The sequence below is a fragment of the Elaeis guineensis genome, chromosome 13 (assembly GCF_000442705.2).
Source record: "Elaeis guineensis isolate ETL-2024a chromosome 13, EG11, whole genome shotgun sequence".
NCBI classification, from domain to species: Eukaryota; Viridiplantae; Streptophyta; class Magnoliopsida; order Arecales; family Arecaceae; genus Elaeis; species Elaeis guineensis.
The window spans coordinates 67,219,083-67,237,322 of NC_026005.2; the positions used below are offsets into that span (position 1 = coordinate 67,219,083).

At 32.8% G+C, this 18,240-nt stretch overlaps 1 long non-coding RNA gene across 1 annotated transcript; it reads left to right on the forward strand.

Moving 5' to 3' along the window:
- The first annotated feature begins 3,122 nt into the window (after positions 1-3,122).
- LOC140853430 (uncharacterized) lies at positions 3,123-9,866 on the forward strand. The gene is made up of 3 exons (XR_012136490.1): positions 3,123-3,792; positions 8,035-8,131; positions 9,562-9,866. It is a non-coding gene; the product is annotated as an uncharacterized lncRNA (long non-coding RNA).
- Positions 9,867-18,240: the final 8,374 nt, after the last annotated feature.

Here is an 18,240-nt window from a genome sequence, read left to right on the forward strand (position 1 = left end):
ATATTGTTCGCTATTCATGATTTCTTCCGGTTGCAAGCACGATGAAAGCCATCTCGCTCGCATCATCTCCACTTTTGGATCCATTCTGTTGTAGATAAAAGATTTATTTGAGAATCTATTTTCTTTTGAATTAATATTTTTAAATAATATTTAGATAAAAAAATAATTTACCTATGTTCTTTTACATATGAAAAAGTGATTCAGAATTTGTTACCATGTTCTTTTATATTACTATTTTTTTGGATAAGTTGGTAAAATTTATTCATATTTTTCATGATATCCCTTATGCTTTTTAGATTTGACTAAATTAAGCATTGAATGATGAAAACATTGAAAATGAGGATGGTACATTTTAGGTATAACATTAAATACCTACTTTACTGACTGATGAAAAAATGATTTAACCACATCCTAAATGGATAAAACTTTTCTCATTTTATGGATAAATGTTATCCATGGTAAAGTAACTTACCCATCTTGAAAAGCATGAGAACATAGGTAAGTTGGTCAATGAAAAAATTGATCAACTTTTTCATGATATTTATCCACAAAAGAACAAACCTTTAGGTACAAACTAATTTTTGGATCTAGAGCTCTCCTAAGTCACAACGCATCCTTCACCTTTTATTATTCTTCTACTATATAAATAGTGGGCTCCAACGAGAAAATCGATATTGGGTTTCAGGTGGATGTGTGGCTCTTTCCCAAACTATGGCTTCTTTTGGATTTACAATGGACTATTATTGTGCAGGTATCAGTTGTAAAACAGGGCTTTCCACATGCTTCCTTTGTCATCAGTACTTTAGTATTGACATATGCGTGGGTTTCTCATTCTCTCCCATATGCTGTTACTTCTGATACTTCTAGTGAAAATTTGGACTCCCTTACTAGTTTTATAAGGAGTATAACATTGTGTTGCGATCGGTGTTGTGAACATTTTAACAAAGTTTCTGCCCATGGTGCCCAGAAGCCCCATTGCAGTTACTACTTATTGCCAACTGATGCATGTGCTGATGGCTTTACATGGTTGCTTATTCTATTAATATGCTAGGGCCTTTATCTCCACATGATAGCCTTCAATTATTTATGTTTGATGAAATTTTGCTATCCATTCTGTTTTCTGGTATAGCTTTATTACATATATCTTAATCCTATATCTGGCTGCATTCAGGGATCTGTTGATACTATATTATCCCATTTGATGAGATGTTGTCAGTATTTTCTGTTGGAAACTCAGTTTTAATCTTGATGCTCTGCGCAGATCTTTTACACTAGGATCTTCTGTGATTAATTTTCATGCTGCTAATTGCCACACTTTTACTGTATGGATCATAAAACTTATTTATAGCTGCTTTCAGAATCTTACTGGTATTATGTTATCCTGATGATGGGTGTGCTCATTACTTTCTAATGGGATTGGGATGCCATATCTACCTTCGATTGGTAGAAGTTTTGATGTACAGAAGCTTCTTTAAGTTCTCTGATTATCTTCTCCATTGTTGACATAAATTTTATACTTTTTATTTATGTTTATCCAAGGACACTTTGTGGTTTTCTTCAATTTATTTTATATATTTAATCTTCTTATCTATTTTTGTACAACTAGCAGGCAACTCTGATAATTAATTGATTTTATATTTTAAAATAATATAATTCTCTTGTCCATAATATTTGGCAATCATTTTAATATTTTTAAAATAAAAATATTATTTTTTAAATATTATTTATAATTATTATTTTAATTTTATATTTGATTGAAAATTTATGGAACTTATTTTTAATTAGAATAAGACTTTCATTATTTTTTAAAATAAATTATTTATAATAAATATAAAATAATTAAATCAAATGAAAAAATAAGATGTATTTAATATACTTTTGATCCAAATTGTAAAATCCACGGATCCTATTGCCATTCATGTTTTGGGAAATGAGATGGAATAAATCCTTATTCACCTTATTCCCAGCAACCAAACGCTACCGAACTTAAAAATAAATAAATAAATAAATAAATAAAATAAATGACACGCATCCAGGGCCGCCCCGCGATAAAGGCTCTCCGGAACCCTAAGCTCCCCATCCCCTCTCTCGATCTCCATCTCTCAGCCTCTTCCATGGCCTCCTCCGCCCATCCTCTCCCTCCCACGGACAGGGCTTCTCCGGAACCACCGGAGAAAAAGCAGAAATTGATGAGTGAAGGATCAGACGAGGAAAACCGGAAGTCGGTGAGCGACGGATCGGGGGAAGAAAGGACGGACTCCACTGGTTGTGACATGGCCGAGGAATATTATTGCAATAACTAGGTACGTGATCTAAATCCTTTCACCCTAATCTCCTAGTCTCATCTAATCTAATCTAATGCGATCCGATGCTTCTCCAAACCCTAACCCTGCGTTTCCCTTTATCTTATCCCGAGTATGCTTCTCTTCTGCTCCATATTAATTTTACCAAGCATATGAAGATCCATCCATCCTCTCCGTCAATCCATCCTTCGCTAATTTTCTCCTCAATATTTATGATTTTTCTTTTTTTTTTCCTTTTCCTGTTCCCTCAATCATGTACGTGCATATATTATTCTCAGCTCTTTGACTGTGATGGGGAACCGGAAGAGGATTCGGATGGTGATTTATTGGTATGTAACCTTGTAGCACATTTACGGGGCAAGTTCGATTGGAAGGACCCAGAGCACAGGACTGGAGAAAATGTGCCGATTTCTCAAAGTTGGCCCTAAAGAAGTACAATAACGATAATGTATGTTTTTCATTTTAATTCTATCCCTTTATTTCCTTTAATCCACTTCTCTATACATATGTGATGTACCATCATGCTAAAGCTGAAAGCTCAAAAGATGAAAGAAATTTTCTCCTTTTTCTTGAAATTTCTCTTTCCGTATGGAAAAAATTTCTTGTAGGGAACAAATTATGAGCTTGTGGAGGTGGTCAAGGTAAACATGCGGATTGTTTCTGGTGTGATATTTTATATAACCTTTACAGCCAAGGATGCTGCTGCTGCTGATGGTGTTCCTGAGGTCTTTCAAGCACGTGTGGTGAACTTGATAAATAATGGTGTGGAGGTCTGTCTTTGTAGGCTTAAGCCTACAAACTAGTGAATTAGAGGTGAATTTTTTAACTTTGTATCACCTTGATTTGCTTTTATTTTTTTGATGTGCATTCTATTGGAAGTTCTTCACTTTTTAAAGCCGATTAAGACTAGTTTTAAGTTCCTTCCCCCCTTTCCTGGGTGCAAAAAATGAGAAAAAGAAGGGAGAAGAAAGAATCAACTCTTAGATTTATCCATGCTTCTCATGTTATGCCTGAGTAGAAAATCGCTTCATGATACTGTTCTGTGGTTTATGTCATCCAATATTTTAAGTATATAAACAGCGATGGCTGGAGCTACCAGCCTGTTTTGGATTCCTGTGTTATATTTAGTCTACTTATGATAATAAATTATAGGAGAGGCTTTATAGAGATCATGAGACTTCTAGATTACAGGTTACAATAGTTTTACTAGCTAGAAATTTTTTTCGCGTGGCGGGGGTTGGGGTTGGTTTGGGCCGCTGTGTTTTCTGTTTTCTGGTAAATGGTACATTAATTAATCATGATGTGTGCACCATTTTTTTTTCTCTTTCTTTTTTAAACCTCTGCTCCTTCCTATTTTTCTGGTGTTGGATGTATTTTTCTTGCAAGGTAGGACATCTTCATGTTGGTGTTGGAATGGTGGTAGTGTTTGATAATGTGGTTGATGTATGGGACATTAGGTTTGGTCAAGATGAAGTTTGCGGCTTTCAAGGTAGGCTTGACATTTTTAAAATACTAAAATCAGCGGTGTAGTCATTTACCTTTAGGAATTGTCATTAAATATTTAATTAGTTGGATTCTATGTTATGCCTATTTCCAAAATGAGATATTGTTGGATGTAATTGTATTTTATGTAACATTTATTTCTGTGTTGTTTCTTCAGCGATCATTTAAGTATGTATGTTCATTTTTTATTTTTTTCTTTTGCTCTCACGTATTCGATACATGTAAAATTGCATTTTAAATGGTCTTTATGGTAGTTGATTACTGACCTATAAATTTGTTGTGTATTATTGTCTTTCACTAAATGCAGCAAAAAGTTTTGATGAAAAAAATAGTGACAGGACCCTCTAGAAATGATGCTTTGGATGTAAGTACTCTCAAAAAGATATCTGAATATGCAGAATTTCTAGTAGTATAAATTGAATCTGAACATTTCAGTGATCAAACAGCCATATCTCATTTTGCATCACATTTTATTTCGAAAAAATTGTCCTCATTGCATTTATGAGGAGGGTCTTTTTGGTGGTAGCACTACTTGACAAAAGATTTGTCTCTCTCTTTATTCTTGGCTTCCCAATAGAGCTAAACTTTTAATCCATAAGGATAAAGGGAAACAACTTTTAAAGACCAAGTATTAGCTCCTTAAAATTGGAAGGATTATCAAGTTTTAGTTTTGGAAAGTGATAATAGTAATAAAAATGCAAATATGTATATGTTTGTGAGAGAGAGAGAGAGAGAGAGAGAGATTAGGGTTTGTGGCAGAGTTACATGGTTAGTTGCAGTGCGGGTAGATGGAAGTGGGTATTTTATTAACTCCTAGGGTTTGTGGCAGAGTTACATGGTGTAGTTGCAAGTGCGGGTGGAGGGAAGTGGGTATTTTATTAACTCCTAGAGTAAGGTGACAGTAGGTTCAATATTATAGGAATTCCATTGTCAATGTGCTACCCTAAATCAATGATTCTTGCTACTAAGCTAAACTTGTTCACCAAACATGTCTTATCTTTTGATTAAATGCTGTCTTCTAGTCTTGATTTATAGTCTATAAAATTATAAGAGTTGCCTGTGCAATTGACTTAATCAATTAGATATCCCAAATGCAATTTCTATGACTTCTTAATCTATTACTAAATTAATAAATTTTAACAGACATGCAGATCCATATGAAACTTGATATTGATTGTTTAAAAATTTTCTTAAAGCAACTATTTATGTTCACTAGGAATTGGAAGGGATCTTTTTGTGGGTAGGGTACTTGTTTTGCTAGAATTTTGGATGAATTGCGCAGTTTTGCTAGATCACATGGTTTTGTGAATTAATTTCAAACTTCTCAAGTTTCTAATCTCTAAGTTAAAACTTGTATTTGAGGCTTATTATTAGGAATGGAAATGGGCCGAGCTGGTCTGGATGATACCCCTACCACAAGCCCGGCCCAAAATTTTTTTGGGCTTTGTGCAGGGCCTAAGCCTGAATTTTTTTTTTTGAAAAGTTTAGGTCCAATCTCGACCTGAGCTCGATTGGGCCAATCTCGTATATCTTCTCCAACCACCATCTTTGCCATCGACTGTTGGAAGTCCGCCCATAGTCCTCCGACCTCTTCACAATTAAGAAGCTCTCCTTTAGCTTCCCCTCCGCCACCTTGTTGCCCCTTATGACACTAGTCTTTGCAGCATTGCTGCTGCTAGCTACCGCCTCCTCCGGTGGAATTGTTCTAAGTGGTTGCGGGGGAGGAAGGAGGGAATAATTGATGGTGCAGATGGAGTTGCCACCAAACTCAAAGTGCTCATTGGCCATGGTGGGGTTGATGAAGATGAGGTGGGTGGGGTCATTCGAGAGCTCCTTCGGGGATGCAGTGAGGCGGTCAGAGTCTATGTAGGAGCCATGGCAAGGGTAGGGGTGTTAGGGATGAAAGAGAATCGGTTGGTGCAGGCGAATAAGTGGTAGGATTGAGTTGAATGGGGGCTTGGGTAGGAGCCAAGGGGTGAAGGGTTGTCATTGGCCGTGTTATTTGGTTTATTGTTGTTAATTTTAGTGGGCTTAGTTCGTGCTCAAGCTCATGCCGGGTTGAAGAACTATCGGAGCCTGGCCGGAAATATGAGTTCAAATTTAAGCCTAAATCCGACTTGAAACTTCTTGGGATAGCCCATAGTCCGGCTCATAGTCAGACCGGTCCAATGGGCCTCAGATCGGCTAGAGCCCACTTCCAGCCCTACTTAATAAAGCATGCTAACTATGTCATGTATATCTGATTTTGAGAGAATTTGAATGGGAATACGAAAAGGATCGAGTTTTATGAAAATGCCAAGCAAGCATAGTTCTCTCCATATACTGTTATTCTTTTTTTTTTTTTTTTCTGTTACAATTTTCAAGTGGTACTCTGTCATAATCTCTTTAATTGTGTGCATGTTACTTGATTCCAAACTTGTATAAAGAGGTCTCCAATGTGAGTTAGATATGTTGATGTATATTCCCCTTTTTCCATAATTTATTAACTTATTAGAAGTATCATAGTGCTTTGAGTTCCATGTACAAATTTGTGCTTACTAACTATGTGTGCATTGAAAGATGTCTGCAGCTTTAGATTTTCAGTTGTGTGAGAGAGAGAGATAGAGAACTATTTTGAATTTTTCTTTTTTCTTGAGAAAAACAAACTAGTGATTGAGTGTTAGTAGCATGCTACATCTATCTGTGAAATAAGTTAATTAGGTCAAAACATGTCCTGTGCCTCAGGAATAAGGACGTAGAATTTACTAATGAAAAGGCAGTGAAATAGAATAACAGTAAATAAAATGCTAGTTCTACCCACAACTTCAGTTTCCTTTTGGCTTAGAAATTCTACTTAAAAATTTCATCGCTATTCATCAGAAGCTTTTGTTCAGTGTAACAGATTGATAATTAAGGCATTCTGTTGCCATCTCGTGGTAGCCCTTATTAAGTGTTTGTTAGCATTATTCCTCAACAACAACATCAACTCCACTTAACAAACTTGTTGAACACGATTTGATAAGAGAAGGTTTGACTCCAAGGGAACATATGAGAGCATTGGTACTATATGTTTATGGGAATTCAGCATCAACACATCAAACTTAAGATCTGGTCCATAGCACCAACCGAACTGGCTAATATTATCCCATATCTGATATCACTTGGTTTATGCTTACTTAAGAGAGCACAAAACTATTCATTTCTTTAATAGAAATAGACAAAAATCCAGCTTGTTGACTGGAAACTTGCTTTTATATTATTTTGATTTTCAGAGCAAATTCTTTCTGCAGTTTAATGAGTATGACACTCTGAAAAATAGCAATATTATTTTGCTTTTTGGAAAAGCACATGTTTCAAGCACAACTCCACTCTCCCTTGAATCTTGGTGACTTTTATATTTATGAAACCATTAATCTATATCCTGACCAGACCTGGTAGGAAAATTCCGTTTGCATCTCCGGCGTAAGAACTTTTCTTGGCAGATCTCTTTTAAGAAGTAGCCTTCCATGATGCTCCATTTCAAATAGCGAACAGTGTTTAATACATGCTTTCTATACGTTTTTGTTGATGCGCAGTTTTTTTTCTACTTAAGAAAGCATATGTGCGCTTTGGTTTACTGATCCCAGAAATCTTATTCTTGCTTTGGATGCATGGAGGCTTCCATCTTCAATTTCTAGCCATGAGATGTCCTCCGATATAGAAGATGATTTGTCTGAGTTAAACCCAGATTATTTCTTAGTAATTGTTATATATAATGGTTTACGGTACCAGTTTCGATATTTGTACCACTACTTTGCTGCTGTAGTGTTGATATAGGTTAATTCATGGTACCAATGCTCATTACATCCCCAATACTACTTGGTTTGCTATCTGATTTCTGCGGTATAGAACCACTTGTTACAGGGTGATATTGTCTAGTAGGCGAACCGTGGGGTCAAAGATGTGAAGGCACTGGTTGAATCTAAAGACTGATATTTTTTGGCTTTGTATCAAGCATAAGCATAATGTTGTGTTACTTCTTAACTAACCAATGTAATGGTTTTATTTATTGTGAAAAATGTGAACTTAGATTAGGTGAAAAGGCCTTGAATTATAATGGATTCTACAATACCTTTTATAACAGTGTCAGTGGTAAAATACCTTCACTCATCTGTAGATGTCCTACTACAATGGTCAATTCTTAAAGTTAAAATCTTGGAATAGATTGTTATGCTATAATCACTAATCTTTTTCTTTTTCTGATTGTCAGGGAGGTGAGAAGTCACCAGATATATAACCACTATCCACTACAATTTGTCACATTAATTGAAGAACAATATGACTGTTTTCTGTCACTTATATTTGAGGTTTTTCCTTTAGCTTATTATTTTTATGTTTATCAGATGTAGATCATTCCTTATATTTTGATCATGATATAATGTTAATCTGGAACCTTTGGATCATGTACCTTTGTTAAAAGCATGATGATAATGCCTGAAACAAATGAAATAATTGTTGTCTCTGTTTTTGTAACATGACATTTTGATTTACTTTTAATTTACCTAATCATTTTGGGTCAAAGTTGAACATCTTTTCTTTCTTTTGAATGAGTGTAATTATTCCTTTGAAGATTGGTTTTACTCCTACAAGCTAAAACTTATGTTCTACTTTGTGATTAGCTCTGTTTCAAATGATGTTTTGATATCTCACTGGATTGCAGAATTTTCAGAAATTTGTGGAGATCATGCCATTTATATATATATATATATATATATATATAATATATATATATATATATATAGTTTCACTTGTATCATGCTGTATTAGTTTCTTTAGTTGAGTGAAGTATGATTACAACATATATCAGTATTCTTTTTGTACAATCTGAGTTCCAATTTATTTTAGCTATTTTTCTCAGTTTTTCATTGTGGTAGCTGTCAACATTTTCCTTGCTCGTATTCTTGATACACACACACACACACACACACACACACACACGTATGCATACATGTACGCATACATACATGCATATACATATATATATATTGCATACGTGTGTGTGTGTGCACACACACACACACACACACACACACACGTACGCATACATGTTTGTATGACACACACACACACGTACGCATACATGTACGCATACAAACATGCATATATATATATATATATATATATATATATATATACACACACACACACATGTATGTATGCATGTATGTATGCGTACATATCTATCTATCTATTTATATATACATATATATGTGTGTGTGTGTGTGTATGCATATATATGTATATGGGCAGGCGTGCACACACATGTATGTGTGTGTGTTTATATATATGCATACACATACATACATACATAGGTATATATATGGTGTATAATATATATGGATATGGATGTGTGTGTCTATATATATGTATATATATGTATGTGTTGTATGTGTGTGTGTGTGTTTATATATATATATATGTATATGTATATTTGTGTGTGCGCGGGCGCGCCTGTATGTATCTATATATGTATATATGCATCTATATATTTGCGTGTGTATATTTATATATATATATATAATCATCAAGCTCGCAAGTTCTTTTTTATTTTTTTTATTCCCACCAGCAAAATGCCATGTGTTTATTTGTTATTTAACCTTTGCTATTGGCCGTTTCAACTGGTCTGTTCTTGCAAATTAACCACCTGATGTGCCCTTAATTCAGTGAATTCAGCGGCTTTAGGAGCATATTGCTTTGCTCATATTATTTTCTTCTCATAATTTGTTTTAACCTGCAGAGTATCGGTTCGGGAACCATTAGAGGATCATATTTTGTGAACGCAATTGCCAGCTGCTGCACGCGTTACGTCTGGCGTCTTCTGTCGCATATTTTTAATATATGTTAAACTCAACTCCATCCTTCGGAATGAATCCTCAAGTTACTTTTAATATCAAATGTATATATTGCTTTCTGAGCTGAACTGGCATGTCAGCAGTGCAAGCTAATTGGTGTTGGGGATAGATTCAGTTAACAATCATTTCAATTATGGAAATTAGCAGCAGGGAAATTGGAAGGCCCTCAAATTTTTCCTTTTATTGTCAACCAGCACCTTTAGTTAATTCACTCGATTGTTTTAAACTGATGATGGTTGAAAAGGGCCTTGCTAATTGGAGTCTTTTTGTTGCCCGTTTTATCTCACGCCTGTTCTCAACTACAATTCTAAGCAACCTTTTCAGGCTCTGGATGGGCAATTTAGAGCTGCATGCTTGTGCTGTTGCCATAATGTAAGAAAGCAGAGAAACAGTATACTTGTGTAAGAGAACTGCAATGACACTCGTGATCAGGATTATCTTGCCAAATCAGAGAGGACGTTTAGTTCCTGGTCTTTCTGCCAAGCAGAAAGATGTAAGCAGCCATTAGAGGACTTCGGGGATATACACGGTGAACGAGTTCTTTGACCAACTGGCTCGCTCTGCTGGAAGCTAAAGATGTATTGGAGGAGAATGTGCTGGTATTGGAAATTCTGTTATTTAAATTGATGTACGTGTGTCATGGATGGATAGAGACCTTCAACTGCCGTAGAATCTCAATGAAGAAAAGGCCTCTCACTAAACATTTGATTATAGAAACATTTGTTATTAGATAAAGTTGGATCCAACTAGATGATATACTTTTTGGTCCTCTGCCTTCATCGTTTAGCATGAAGCATGGATCATCATCTGCTATGTGAATATGGCTTATTAGTAATAGATAGGAATTAAATGATGGGTTACGAGATCAAAAGTCTCTTTTTACGAGCCGTAATTTCTGTTTAGGGATAGCAAAATCGATTCGATCCGATGGGTATGCATCCTATCTAAATTCGGTTAAATCCGAAAAATAAAATTTGATTGGGTTTGAATAAAATTCGAAAATTGTAGCACGGATATGGATAGAGTATGGATAGTGCTATTTTTTATTCGAAATCGAATTTGAATCCGATCCGAACTTACGGGTATGGGTAATATCTGAAGCTATATCCGAATATATATGTTTATAATTTTATTTTGGTAATTCTGTTTTGGTTGATAATATGTATAAAATTATTTTGATTATTTATTTGTTCTATGTTGAATTGTAATTGTATTTCTATGTTTGATTTTTATAAATCTGAATTTATAAATTATGTTCTATGTTGAATTGGTAATTTTATTTTGATTGATAATATGCATAAAATTATTTCAGTTATTTACTTTTTTAGATATGGGACAAGCATGGGACGGGTATGTGTTGGGTATGGAGAAATGGGTTATCCATGGATATCTTCGAACTCATTGGGTATGGGGATAGATCTTTATTTTCTTATCCGATCGGATATCGGATAGAGTTTGGGTATAGGGTATTAAGTTCGGATTTGGAGATGGATAGTACAATATCCGATCTAAATCCGATCCATTACTATCCCTATTTCTGTCCTGAGATTATTGTATCAAACGGCAATACCACAGTAGCGGACTGGCCACCCACTTGAACTCTGCTTTGCTGCTCTACCAGAGGGGTTTGGGGGATGGAACAAGTAACCATCATGCACCTAGGTAGCAGACATTTTTCTTTATGTTTGCGTTGCCATCAAGCAAGATTTAAGTTTGAATGGTCATGTAAAGGGATTGATATTAGCAACTAGGGCCTCCAGACTTTAAACTAGTTTACATGGAGATTTTTTTTATGCACAAGTAGTTTCTTATTGAAATAACTATTAAAACTAAGATTTTTTTTTTTTTTTTAACATAGGGTGATTGGTGATGATGTTGTATAAATCTATTATTTATTTGAGTAAATGGTTTCTTACATAAACTATCTACAATTCTTTTTATATTTTTATGACCGATATTTCTTTATATATATAAATAGAGAGAGAGAGAGAAAGAGAGATTGGGCTTCATTTAATCAGATCTTAGTCTATATCTGATCGGCTTTCTGTCCCTTGAATCGGTGTACATATCAAAATGAAGTCTAAAAAGCTAACGAAAGACATTTGGCTACTGCTCCCTAACCTGGTCTTGTTAAAAAAAAAGGATATGCATTAAATGGGATGCGGTATGGCCACGCATGCGCCCCTTCATCCCATCTCTCCTCCTCTTTCTTTCAAAATTCATTTTTTTTCTCTCCAAACCCATGTCTCTCTCTTTAAAAAAACACACACTTCTCTCTTTTTTTTCTCTCTTTTTTTTCATATCTGGCCACCATCCTTGTCTCTTCCGAAACCCCTCTCACCTATGGCCTCTGTTTTCCTATCATGTTTTTCTCTTCCTCTTTTTCTCCTTATTTCTTTCTTTTTTTTTCTTCTCTCTCTCTCTCCCTCTTTCTCTCTTTCAAAGCCTCTCTCTTTCTGTACTAAATGCCCACTCGTTGTTGGCTCTTTCTTAACCCACCATCGGCTCTTCCCCAATCCTTAGCTCTCATCTTCTTTTTCTTTCTTCTCCACTCTTCCAACTTTTAACTTTTCCTCTCTTTCTCCCTCCTACCACTAACCACCCACCAATCGCCGGCTCTTCTCTAACCTCCAACTCTCACCTGCCACCCTCTACTCCTCTTATTCGTAACTCACACTCTCTCTCGTCGACGCCACCTTCTCTCTTCTCTATCCATCACCACTCGCCGCCGCCTCCAATCGGTGTCGTCCCCATTTTTTGCTGCCCCTACATACAGTCAAAGGTCCATCTCTTCCATATCAGATGAGCATCTTTCTTATTTACTTTTGTTATATCAATAGCTCAGTAAAATTTAAATTCTCTTGATACATGAAAAAGAATTATAGTATGTCTGATAGATCTAAGTTATAGCTAATCATAAAAAAAAATATTTAAAGATATGAAAACAAATGGACTAATGATACATATTTTTCTCTTGTAAGTATTTGGAAGGTATTCATGATGTATAACTGGGAGAAGATAAAAAATAGTTCGATGGTACATTCTTTTTTTAGAATAGGACATTGTTCTTTTGATAGGCTATCTCTTTTAATGGGAGTCCGTCGCTAATAGTATTAGCGATGGAGAAAGACGTATTAGTGATGACATTTAGCCGTCACTAATAACCTATTTTCTTATAGTGAAAGAGATAAAAAAATAATTTTTCTATGAGAATAAGATTCATACATGTCATGAGAGAAATACCTATGTGGGACATAGAAAAGTTAGTTCCCATTGATTGAGAATTAAGATAATTTTTTTCAAAAAGTACTCTTAACCTTTTAGATAGAATGGAATAAGATCTTTCTTTTTATTGAAAGCATAATAGGCTTTTTACAAATTTTTTTTGGAAAGTACATAATCAAAGATAAAATACTCTAGAATTTGATATTTTTCAATGATCAACCAATATACGAAAACTACACTACAAGAAAAGAGAGTTTTTGTGATGAAATTATTTACGATGAAAATATTTTCATCAAAATAAATATATTTACAATCAGAAAAATTCATCACAAATAATAAAATATTTATGATAAAAATATTTTTTCATCATAAATAGTATTATATTAATGATGGAAAAAAAATTATCGTAAATATAGATTACTTACGATAATTATTTTTATCGTAAATAATAAAATATTTATTTTAATTTTAAATTTTTAAACATTAATGATAAAAATATTTTCATCTTAAATAATTTAAGTATTTGCCATAAAAAATAATCTTTCATCAAAAATAATATTATTCCCAAAGAAAATATTTCATCGCTAATATTTAAAAAAATAAGAAATCTTAAAAATCTAAAAATTATAAATTATTTATGATGAAAATATTACATCATAAATAATTAGATATTTATGATGAAACTTAATTTTTATCACAAATACTCTATTATTTATGATAAAAAATTTTCATCGCTAATATCTAAAAAATAAAAAAAAATTAAAAATTCAAAAATTATAGATTATTAATGACTAAAATATTATATCATAAATAATTTAGTATTTTTGATGAAAAGATACTTTTCTTTAAAAATACTAAATTATTTATGATGTAAAATTTTCATCGCTAATAATTAAAAAAATAAAAAATTTAAAAAATCAAAATTATAGATTATTTTTAATAAAAATATTATGTCATAAATAATAGAGTATTTATGATGAAAAGTATCTTTTTATCATAAATACTAAATTATTTATGACATAATATTTTCATCCCTAATATATGAAAAAATAAAAAAATTTTAAGAATTTAAAAATTATAGATTATTTACTACAAAAAATAATATGTTATAAATAATTATATATTTATGATCAAAAATAAATTTTCATCATAAATAATAATTATTTATGATGTAACATTTTCATCACTAATATATGAAAAAACAAAAAAAATTTTAAAAATTAAAAAGTTTGAGTTTATTTGAAATAAAAATAATACATCATAAATAATTATTATTTGCAATGGAAATAAACTTTCCATCATAAATACTATATTATTTATGATGTAATATTTTCATCGCTAATCTGTGAAAAAATAAAAAAATTTAAAAATTAAAGATTATTTATGATGAAAATGATACGTTGTAAATAATGGAGTATTTGCAATAAAAAACTATTTTTATTGCAAATACTAATTATTTACAATAAAAAATTTTCATCACTAATATATGAAAAAAATAAAAAATTTTAAAAATTCAAAAATTACAGATTATTTGTGATGAAAAATAATTTTTCGTTATAAAAATTATATGATGAAAATAGTCTATTATTTACGATAAAAAAAATAAAAAATTGATCATTATTTACGACAATACTTTTCATCTTTAAGATTCTCTGAATCTGTCTTATTGCTCAATTTTGTATAGGTTGTTAGTTCTATAGATTGACCAGAGGTCACAAAGTACAAAGGCCTTATATCTGCCAAGGACATAGAAAGAAGATGATACAAGATTTTTATACGTGAAAACATAATCTACAAAAAGATTATTTACATAGTGGTATAATAAGGTCAGTTTACTCTGAAGGTCTAGACTCTATCTTTAAATTTGAGTTTAAATGCTCTCCCCTTTCCTCTTATTTTAGAGAGAATTATTGCTTTCTTTCTCTAGATCAAAAAAATAGAAGCCCAAAAGAATAATAATTTACAGATTTTAATTTACAGTATCAATATATTCTTCAAAAAAAATGAAAAAAAATATAAAATTTTAAGAATATAAAAATTATAAATTATTTATTTAGTTTATTATAACCATTCTGTCATTTCTGTTATTATTATTTAATGCTCCTTTTACATTTATATAGGTTGAAAAGTATGCAGAAGGCCTTTGCTGGGTCTTCCAGTATTATTTTTCAAAAGTGCATTCATGGTCTTGATATGAGATGATTATTTATCGCAGATACTCTCTAACTAACTGAACTCTTATGATTGCTATCTAGTTCAAGATTTATCCTGAGATTGACATACTCTTGAGTAAATATTATCCTTTCTACTATGCTCCTTTTCTGTCGGATATCTATTCAAACTTTTCGATCAACTCATGGCGGTGTTGTCATCAAAAAAATAAATCTAATTAGTTAAATTTTTTAATTATAAATTATATTTGATTGTTAGTTAACATCTATAACGTATCAGCAAAAAAATGATTCTCATCCGATGGTACATGATTATATAATTTTTTATGTATATAAATTTTTATGTACGTAATTTTTTAAGAAAAAATTATAAATTAATAATTTATATAATTTTTTTATTAATATTTTATTTTTCATCATGAATTTTTTTAATGTCCATTTTTGTTGTTAAATTTTTTGGATAGAAAATTTTCTTAGTGAGAAAATCTAAAATTAATTTTTTATGAAACTGTTAATCGAGAATTTTTTTTGCAAAAATTATTTCTGATAAAAACTATATTTACAATGATAATAAGATTATTAATGACTAAAATTTAGCTTTTGTCGTAAATAATTTTTTTCAAAATTTTTTAATGGGAAATTTTTTATTTCTTTGAGAGAATTATTGATGATGAAATTTTAATTTTTGTTGCTAATAATTTTATTGATGATAATTTTTTTTTGTTGTAAATAATTTTTTTTAATGAAAATTATTAGCGATAAAATTTTTTTCATTACTAATAAGATAAATAACAATGAAATATTAATTTCATCACAAATATTTTTTTAGCAAAAAAATTGGGGAAATTGGCGGGAAATATTAGCGATGAAAATTTTTTTCTGTCGCTAATAACTTTATTAATGATGAAAATTTTTTCATCATACATATTTTTTATGAAATTTTTTTTATCAGAGAATTTTTTTTGAATTATTAATGATAAAAATAAATTTCTATCACTAATAACCTTATTAGCGATGAAAAATTATGTTGCTAATAGTCCTACTTTCAATCAACATCAAATTGACGTCTCTTCGCATGGAAACATGTGAAATTTTTATTTCTTCCCCCTCCTTTCCCTGATCTTTCTCCCTCTCCTTGAGCTCTCTCCCTCTCCCCTCCGTCTCTTCCCATCAGTGAGGCCCTCCCCACCACCACCATCCGCCAACCGTGCCGCCCGTCATCTATCATCCATCGAAGGTAAGATTTTCAACCCTCCTTTTTTTTTTGTATTGATCGAGTGGAGCCGTCTGTGGGGGGGGTGCCGTGGGCCACTGGTGGCACCACGAGGCTGGGGATGGGTCGGTCGGTAGGGAGGCACAGGGGGCCATCGGGAGAGGCCGGGATCCAAATGGGGGGATGGGGCTCGAGAGGGCAGCGGCCGGAGGGGGGTGGGGCCGGAGGGGGGGCGGCCCGCAGTGACAGTGATGGGGCCGAAGAGGGGCTCACTAGTGGAGACTTGGCTGGGGAGGGGGTGGCCGACAGCCAGGGGAGACGGGGCCAGGGAGGGGGTGGCGGCGGGGAGGTGTTTACATGGTGGGGAGGGAGGAAGGGAAGAGAGAAAGGAGGGAGAAAAAGAAAAAAAAAAGAAGAAAGAAATAAGAAGAAATAAGAAAAAAATAAAAAAATAAAATATTAATAAAATTATTTAATTTTTTGATTAATAAAAATAAAATCTAGATCACAATTCAAATTGGATCGAGGTCGGGATATGGATCAAGATCTTGATTCGGATTGGGATCAAGATAGGGATCTGATCAAAATCTGAGTTGGGATCTGAGTTACGGGAGGTTGGAGACGGCGGCGGCACTCAGGGGGTGGCTTGCAAGGGGTGTGTGACGGCACCGGCATCACGGGAGCAGGGGTTGCAAAGACCAGAAACATAGATTTCTGGATTTTTTGGCCCAAATCAGCAGAGGTCGACTCATGAGTCGACTCATGCCTTGTGGGTCGACTCATGAGTCGACTCACAGGTCGTGCCAAGCCAAAAATCCAGCGTGCCATGGGATTTTTTTGCGTGCCAGTCAGCTCATAGTGCCATGAATTGACTCATGAGTCGACTCATGCACTTCAAACCTTCAAACTTCAAAAATATAAGTCCAAAATAATGAAATTTTCACCAATAGTTTACAAATCATTTGTTCTATCAAATGATACTATCAAATCAAGATTTTAATGAAATTATAATTTTGCCCTTGAAGAGCATAAGGACTTTTTCAATTTAAAATTATTTATATCCCTTCAATCTGCTTTGTAATCATCAAAATCAATCTAGGAGCAACAATCTCCCCCTTTTTGATGATGACAAAACATTTGAACAAAAATATTTATGTGAATTACTAATTTCAAAAGAATGCATTATAGGTGTATATGCTTGAAAAGAGTATGATTCTTTTGGCATGTAATATAAATGGTCATATACAAAAATAATTTGTCCATTTGCTTAAGGATTTGAAGATATGCTCATTTGATTATGTGATTTTGGTGTTAGAGCGGAAAACTTATTTTTGTTATCAGATTGAGCTGTATTTTGAAAATTCCATTCTCAATTGATTTTAGTTTTAGCATCAGAGCAAAAAAAAAAATACTTATGTGCTTAAAAAAAATTATGTGTGCCAAAGTATGTTTAAGAGTTGATTTTGAAAGTGTATTAGCTCATTTTGAGTTTAAGATATATCAGAGCAAGAGAAAAAAAATTTTGCAATGTATCAGAGCAAGAAAGACAATTTTTACAATGTTATCAGAAAAGATTTTACAATGTATCAGAGAAAATTTCACACTGTATCAGAGCAAATTTTATAATGTATTAGAGCAAGTTAAAAGAAATTTTAGGGTGTATCAGAGTAAGTTAAATTTCTTAAGATGTATCAAGGTAAATAAAATTTCAAAAGATGTATCAAGGTGAGCATATGTAAAGAATTATACTTAGCATTGTATTTTTGATATTATTCTTTAAATTTTTAATTCATTCATTTATTTTCCATAATTTGTAGTTTTGATTGCTTTTTCTTTAATTGCTCATAATTTATGGTTTTGCTTTTGATGGATGCCTTTTTGTTTAATTTCTGTCTGATACCAAATTTCTCAAATTTTTTTGTTTAATTTCCAAATTTCTCAAATTTTTGTTTAAT